The sequence below is a fragment of the Aulonocara sp. 'chitande type north' Nkhata Bay genome, linkage group LG17 (genome assembly GCF_057382095.1).
Source record: "Aulonocara sp. 'chitande type north' Nkhata Bay isolate Kocher_YH1m ecotype deep benthic linkage group LG17, A_spYH_male_GT1.1, whole genome shotgun sequence".
In the NCBI taxonomy this organism is placed as follows: Eukaryota; Metazoa; Chordata; class Actinopteri; order Cichliformes; family Cichlidae; genus Aulonocara; species Aulonocara sp. 'chitande type north' Nkhata Bay.
The window spans coordinates 29,822,446-29,830,203 of record NC_141360.1 but is presented as its reverse complement, the minus strand read 5'-3'; positions in this window follow the sequence as shown (position 1 = coordinate 29,830,203).

The window sequence follows — 7,758 nt, the reverse complement described above, 5'->3', positions numbered from 1 at the left end:
TCCCTGGCACAGCACATAATGAGTTAGGTGAATTAGTTTGCAAGGTTCTGTGCATGTCGGCTCACTGGCACTGTTTACTGAGGCATCGTTACCAAAATATTGTCCCTTGTGCGTGCCCGGCTATGACAAGTGTCCAAATGTCTGCCTGTTCTGGAAAGCTGGAATGTCTTGGTGTTACATTTTTAAAGTGCAATCTGCATAGTGCTTTAATAATGAATGCGCCTTTATTGTGTTGTGATGCTGCCAAAAATCTCAGGGGCAACTTGTGCAATAGAAACTGACTGCAAGGCTCGATGCCACTTGAGATAAGTGAGATTTTTATTTCTGGAATTTGACTGAACTAGCTCTTCACTGCTAGCAAACATCTACACCCACATTTGAAGCTTTCTGGGGAGTTAACTCGAGTTTTGATGACTTGCAAAACTGACCTTTTTACTTGCCAGAGTGGATGCATTGTTGATGTTTATTATAATATCAGCAATCTTCCTGTTCTATATCCTGAAACTGCAACGCTCGTCTTTCTTTAAAAATATTGTTAATTATGTGTTTTCTAGTGATCACGTGCCATCTATAGACAGCCTTAAACTCAGACCCAAATATGCTTCTCATGAAGATCCACCAGAGGTCGCTGCTGGCCCACCACCTTATACCCTTATAACGCTATAACATATAGATAGATAGATAGATAGATAGATAGATAGATAGATAGATAGATAGATAGATAGATAGATAGATAGATAGATAGAAATAGCTTCCATTCAAATCCAGGTGCAATGACTTCAAAGGTAACATGTGGATGTGTAAGTGCATGCATGTTGTATGTCAGCTGAAGTGATTAGACTGGTGCAAACAGTTTCCCTGCCCCTCAAGTTTTATGCACATTGTGAATTTACTGCTCCTGTTACCATGACTACTGTCCTTGAATGTCCTGTGTGTCAGTCTGAGTTCTTAAGATACTCACTTTCAGCTGTAGAAACAGGATGTCTTGACCATTATGTTTGGTGATTTTATTCCTCTTTCCTTTGCTTCAAGGGGGCTTCTCACTGTCTGAAGGGCTTTCCTCTAAACGTCTCCTATCATATCCGTGCCTCAAAGCTACATTTCTATTTGAAACCATATTATTTCTTTAGGGGGTGGTACTGATAATCCACAGTTTTTTTAAACTGTGGACTGCTTACGAAAGTGTAAGAGCAACATAATGTGTGAAAAGTTTTTGAAATGTATTACTAAAAGTCTACACACAAATGTATTATAGTAGTATCTCAGACTGTGTTTTACAGTAGGTACTGGTAGAGTCAAAACGTCCAGATTCAGATTTCTTCTAGCTAACTGTACTTTATTTAAATAAAGTACATGATATGTGCTAGTGCATTTGCAATATATGTGTATTCACATCCAAAGCGCCTCACGACTTTTAGAAAGTAGGCTCTGCACTGCTCAGAAGCTCTGACTCATTCCTTCTTGCCCAGGAGCTAGCCCAAGGGATTGTGGGAAATAAAGTCTGTGGGCAAGGAGAGAGGAGGAGATTTAGGTCAATGGCAGGACATGATAGCGGCAAAATGCTGAGCTCACTGCTAGTCCCCTCTCTCTGCTACTTTAGTATATTTCAAAGATACAGAAGATACAGTGCAGCTTCCCCCCCCAATTTATAATTTTTCATTCTCTTTGAACTCAGTTTTACCTCAAGGGGTGCTGCTCAACTCTTACTATACCCTGGATGTAGTCCTGCATGCTTCAGCCATTAAATACAACTGTCATTTACTTGTAAAAAGCTGCAGTGAGAAGAACTGGCACACATGTGGTCAAGCAGCATCTCAAAAAAGAAGGCAAATTTCAAAAATTGCAGTTCCTGCACCGACCACTTGGGGCCGTTTCAAAAAGCAACACATGCCATGTTAAAGTGTTTAGCTATGAAGCATGAATGAACATGTATACAGTCTGGTGCAAAAGACATTTTGTTTTCTACAGCTAATTTAATTCTTCAGTACGACTGTGTGGAGGTATTTATTTTATAACTTTCCGATGTAAATGTTATTAAGGCTTAAAATGAGCTTTTTGGGGGGCATCGCTGCTTTGACTGACGGGTAGCCATTAGCTCTGTCCTTTAGCTGTCCACTAGGCTTAAACTGAGCTCATTTGAGTATTGACTTTGAATTATGAACAACTAAACCATGTTGATAGTGTCAGTACTGTTTGGAATATTTCAAGGCAACTATCAGACAAATATTTTATTACTATGTTACACTGTCTGTGGGTGTATGATGCATTTTGCCACACTGAGCAAGAAGAGAGAAGAAGCGAGCAACATCAGGTGAAAGAAGAAATATGCTGGTCTCTGAGGTCATCTTCTGAGGTTTGGTTAAGGTTATCTGAGCTGCTATTGGTCTGTACACCCAAATATTTGTTCAAAGAATTTAACTCTCACATATTTTCTGCAAAAACAGGACATAATAATGTTACATTTTAGAAACATTTTAGGCTTATAGACATATTAATCATTTTGTAGCATTTCAACATTTTGTTCAATTAAGCAAATGCAGTTTTGTCAGCTTCTGGTTATGGCAGAGACATGGTGCGATGTGCCAAAGATCATCCAACAGATGTCTGTGTTTGTGTGTCCGTCTGTGTGAGAGCGATAGATAGATGTCGTTAGGCGTTAGGATGTTATGGCGAACTGTGGAAATGACAACAGAAGGTTCTCGTGCACGTTCATTAACTGTCCACTCCTGCACATGCTCGTGCATCAAAAAAATTTCTTAAAGCATAGACACACAGTCTATAATGTTCCTTAGCTGCAGTATACTTCATGCAACTGATGCATGTTGCAGTAATCTTCTTCTTCTTTTTTTTTTTTTTTTTTTGACCTGTCCCATTTGGCTCTTTTGCCATCAGAATTATTGTCTAAAGGCAAAGAAAGATGCCCAACGGATTTACTTTACCAAATCGACCAACCCAGCCTTGCCGTATTGGTCTATTTGATTCGCCTTTTATTGTTTATTTTATTTTAACCTGCTAAATACGGGACAGACTTGACTGGGGAAAAGAAAGGGGAGAAAGAAGGAGGGAAAGAAAAACAGCGGGGAAGAGGAATGGTGATAAAGGGCTAAAAAAACAAAAACCAACAAAATAAGCAGACAAAAAATACATGTTGCAGTAATCTTCAAGAGATCCCATAATTAGGAACCCTGCAGCTGAGTGGCAGCTGGAAACCATGGCAACTGGGGGAGGGATGTAATACAAAGCAGCTCTTCTTGATGATAGATGACATTTCCCATCAAGACTGAACCCTACTGTGTTCTCCAGGTGCAGCTTTCTTTTCTTGGCTACACACTGATTTAATTTACCGGATTTGGCACAGTGCTGAAAATTTTCTAAATCTTCCAAGATCTAGAAAGGTTTATGGAAAATAGATTTAAATGAATATATATTTCCCCACTGCTCAGTCTAATATGTATTTAAAGTATACTAATTGATCTGGCTCTATAATTCAAATTAAAAATTAGGAGTTCTTTAATATAAAGTCCTATGATTCTGCTCTTAACAAATAGCGGTTTTATTCCATTAAAATTCTATTCTATTAGTTTAGTATTTTACGTACAGGTTGGATAAGATTCAGGAGTAATAATAATAATAATAATGAAGCATATCTATGGTCTGTACATAGGATGGTTGTAGATTTGGGGTATGAAAAGTGAAGTGAGTGAAATCTTTAAACCTGCATTCTTTCTAATGACCAGCAAGAGGCGACTCCTCTTCTCCTTGTATGGTCTGTGATAAATCATCCTTACTTCTCCTTTGATCTGTACCCTCGGTATACACTTGCCATGTCCAGTTTCAAAATGGCAATGTGGTTTGTGAAAACACTCAGCTCGATTTTTTAACAGTGATTTTTTTTAATCTTTTACACACAGTCAGAAACCAGACCTTTCATGTTTTTACCGTCTAATATCATCAAATCCAAAACAGTGGATTTGAGCCCACATTTCCCATCATGCATCTCAAGAATCACTAGAATTATTGCTTTATAAAATCCACATCTTTCAAAATAGTTACATCTTTTTTGTACTGTTTCTGCCCGTGGTGCTTGTTTTGTTAAGTATGTGGATTTTAGGGATTTCTTTATTTACTTATAACATGCAAATGAGTCACAATTATGTCTCTTAACCAGTGTTGGTCAAGTTACTTGAAAAAAGTAATCAGTAACTAATTACTGATTAACACCCCAAAAAAGTAATCCCGTTACTTTACTGATTACTTATTTTCAAAAGTTCATTGTCATGAGACATTCTCGCAAAAAACTCACGGTTTTAGTAACGCAGTAACGCAGCGTTCCTACAGGAAAGTAACGGTAATCTAATTACCGTTTTTGCGATAGTAATCCCTTACTTTACTCATTACTTTAAAAAGTAATCAGATTGCAGTAACGCGTTACTTGTAATGCGTTACCCATCTCTGCTCTTAACATACTCGACTTTAAAGATACCTTAATTTGGATTGAACTAAAAGCCATTCAGTCATGCATGACTTCCATATTCTTCTCAAACACCAAGTTAATTTGCCTATGAGGGTGCTGTTTGTTGGTCTCTCTTGTGGAATTATGATTTATTATTTTGATCCGTCCTCCTTATTGCGTTGGTACAGATATAAACTGATACGCACTCACCAGTTTGACCTCAGCCACGTACCACTCGCTGATTGCTTGTGATTGATGAGGTGATCAATGACCTATTCCTGACCATCGCTGGAGAGAATACTGAATCAGAGGAGATTGCAGAGTTACACTCAAGGATTGGGTAAATCTTCAAGGGCTGCCAAAGCTCTCTGGTCCAAGCAGCTTTACAAGCCAAGGAAAATACTACATGAAAAATACGGTAGCATGTAGAGAATGACCCCAAGTCCTGTGGAGTATTTTATGTAACCCCCTTCTTAGCTCCAAAATATGATGTGTTTGAATGGACATGCTCAGTTGAATTTGCCCTCACTATGACTCATCTGTGTTTAGTTTAGCTCAACACAAGGGACTTACTCCCCTGTGGCAAAATGACGATGCCACGATCTGTGACGCACTGCCCTGACAACAGGTGTGTGTTGTTAATGATTCATAAACCACGGGGGTGTGCATGACTTGATTGGCATTTAAAGCCACATTACTTTGACATTAACCCTTTCACCTCTCTTTCCAAAATGAGCACTCTACCTCCCCCTCTCCCCCAACAAAGGGCTACTCCCAGTCCTGTACCACTACTGATGACTCAGCTCATTAGATCCTGGAGTAGCATTAGTTAAGATGTCAACTTCTGTCAATTCACTGCAATGAATAAAAGAGGAATGTGGAGTGAGAGTGGGAGAAGGGCACAACACAAATCCATTATAGCCGTGAGTCGTGCTTTAGGAGAGTGCTCTCAAACCGAATATTTACCCTGAGAAAATGAAATATGGAAGGAAATGTAAGATTGATATCTATTATCTGACTCACGGAGATATTTTTGATAAAGTAACAGCGATTAGAATTGCAAATACATAGTACATATTTTGATGCGCAGCAGCGCAGATGAGTTGCTGATGTAAAGAGTGACGTGATCATTTTCAAATTGAAGAATAGTTTGGGGCGGTGCTGTGGTGGCAATCTTGATCTAGATCCTGGATTTGGTTCCAGTCTGAGCCTTTTCTGTGTGCGGTTTATGTGGGTTGTTTCCAGGAATTCCAGCTTCCTCTCACAGTCCAAACATGTGCACGTGATTTGGTATTGAAAATGTATTTAAATTTATAAATCCAGCAACATGCAATGATTAGCTAAACTTTCAGATTCTTTGACTTTATGTGGGTCCTTTATTTTTTTCAATCTTTTCTATTTAAAAGCTGTTGGTAGTTGAATTTTGTTAGTTTGGGAGACTTTTGGCTGTTTCCCATATGATTCTAGTTGTCTCCTGTGCAAGGATAGCATGCTTCCATGTCATGGCACAGGAGAGAAGAACAATAAGGGAGGAATAAGGCTAAAGCAGCAAATGCACCAGGAATCACAACGAATAATTAAATAAACAAAACTTAAAAGTCCAATAAAACTCAACCCATGACCATGACAGCCATGACCAGCCTCATCATCTCCACGCTCCTCTTGTCCATGACTCTTAAATTCATCCCAGTGTACCATCTTGAAGGGTATCTCGAATCCTAAAATGCATGTGGCGAAAAGAAGAGCAATGAGATTGGACGCCTGCTGGAGGAGATGTGAGAAGGATGCACAGGTATATCCTTAACATTAGTCTTTTGGATCCGTGAAGTATAAAAGAGGTATGACACAGAAGAGGAATAAAATAAATAAATACATTTTTTAAAAAACATGGTGGAAACAGGACAAATAAATGTTCTTTTTCTATTCGTGAGTTATATTAGCTGTAAAGATAATCAGCTCTGCGTGAATTTCAAAGCCCTTCACTGTTTGTGGCTGTTTGTATGACTTTAATAGATTCTTGTCTCACTAGACCTCGTTGTGAGTTCAATTAAAAGTAAAGAAGTTGTCACGAACACTGTCATGCTCAGAGATCATAAAATATAGCAGCAGGCTTTGCGACTGTGCCATACGCCATAATTAATTGACATCACTTTAAAATGACAGCTCCGAAGCAGGGATGTCTCATTTGCTTAAATGCCTGTTGAGGCGACTCCCCCCTCCCCATATCTCTTCTATGACTTCTCAGGAAACAGAAAGAAATTCTAAGAAGCCTTTTTAAGGTAATAATCTATTTATTTACATTAAAATTAATGCTAAATCACAGGAGCTCACCGCTGTTTTAAAAACCCAGTTTTTAGGCAGTTTCCCCCCTGAAAGATCCTTGCGCTGTGTTTTCACTCGACTGCAGCTTCTGTGGAATGCGCTGCAGAAAGTTTCTCTTAATTAGCACGGGCTGCCGCCTCCATTGAGCAGACTTCGCAATGACTGGTATGCTCACAGGAATTCAAACTTCCGAGGAACACAACATCAGAGTGCTGTCACGCTGACTGATCTCTGGGAACAAGTGCCTCTCACCAGCTGAGCCTAAAGAGGAAACTGTGGCTACTTGTGCTATAATTACCCGCTTTCCCTGCAGTTTTTCCATATCCAGACCCCGCTGTAACCACTTCACCTTTATTTAGCAAGAAGTGTACGCTGCTGTTACATCAGTCAGCTACTGGAAAATTGGCTTGGAGATTGGCTCCCAGACAATGACCTGCAAATCCTATTAACAGTTCTGTTACCAGTTAAAGTCTCCTTCCCACGCCCTTCACCCTAGCACCATAACAACCTCCGGGAAGCAAATCCGACGCACATCGATTTTAGATTTTTTTTTTCCTGCAATTTTTTTAAAACTGGAAGCCTGAAGTCCTTTGAGCTGACCACTGTGATACTGCAGCGAGTCTGTGATCCTTTTGTATATCGAGGAGAAGATGCAGATGAGGACAGGTGTTGTGAGACTCCATCTCCTCCTCCGTGCAGTTGAAGCAAAGAAAAAGTCTTATTTGGTTTTCATCATATTTCAAGCCACATTTCAAACATGATTTCAGGCTTTTCAACAGTTCATCGCTCATATATACGTCGACATTCTCAGCTCTTTGTGTTTGTGCTGCTGTGTGTTTGTATGAAACAAAGGGATTTATATAACTTGTGTTGAGTCTCTGAATCTGACGCCTTTGTGTGTCTTCAGGGAGCGAGGAACACTATTCACAGAGAATTTAGCTCCAAGGAAACGGCCTCAGCAATACTCTGAGAAAGAAGAGCGT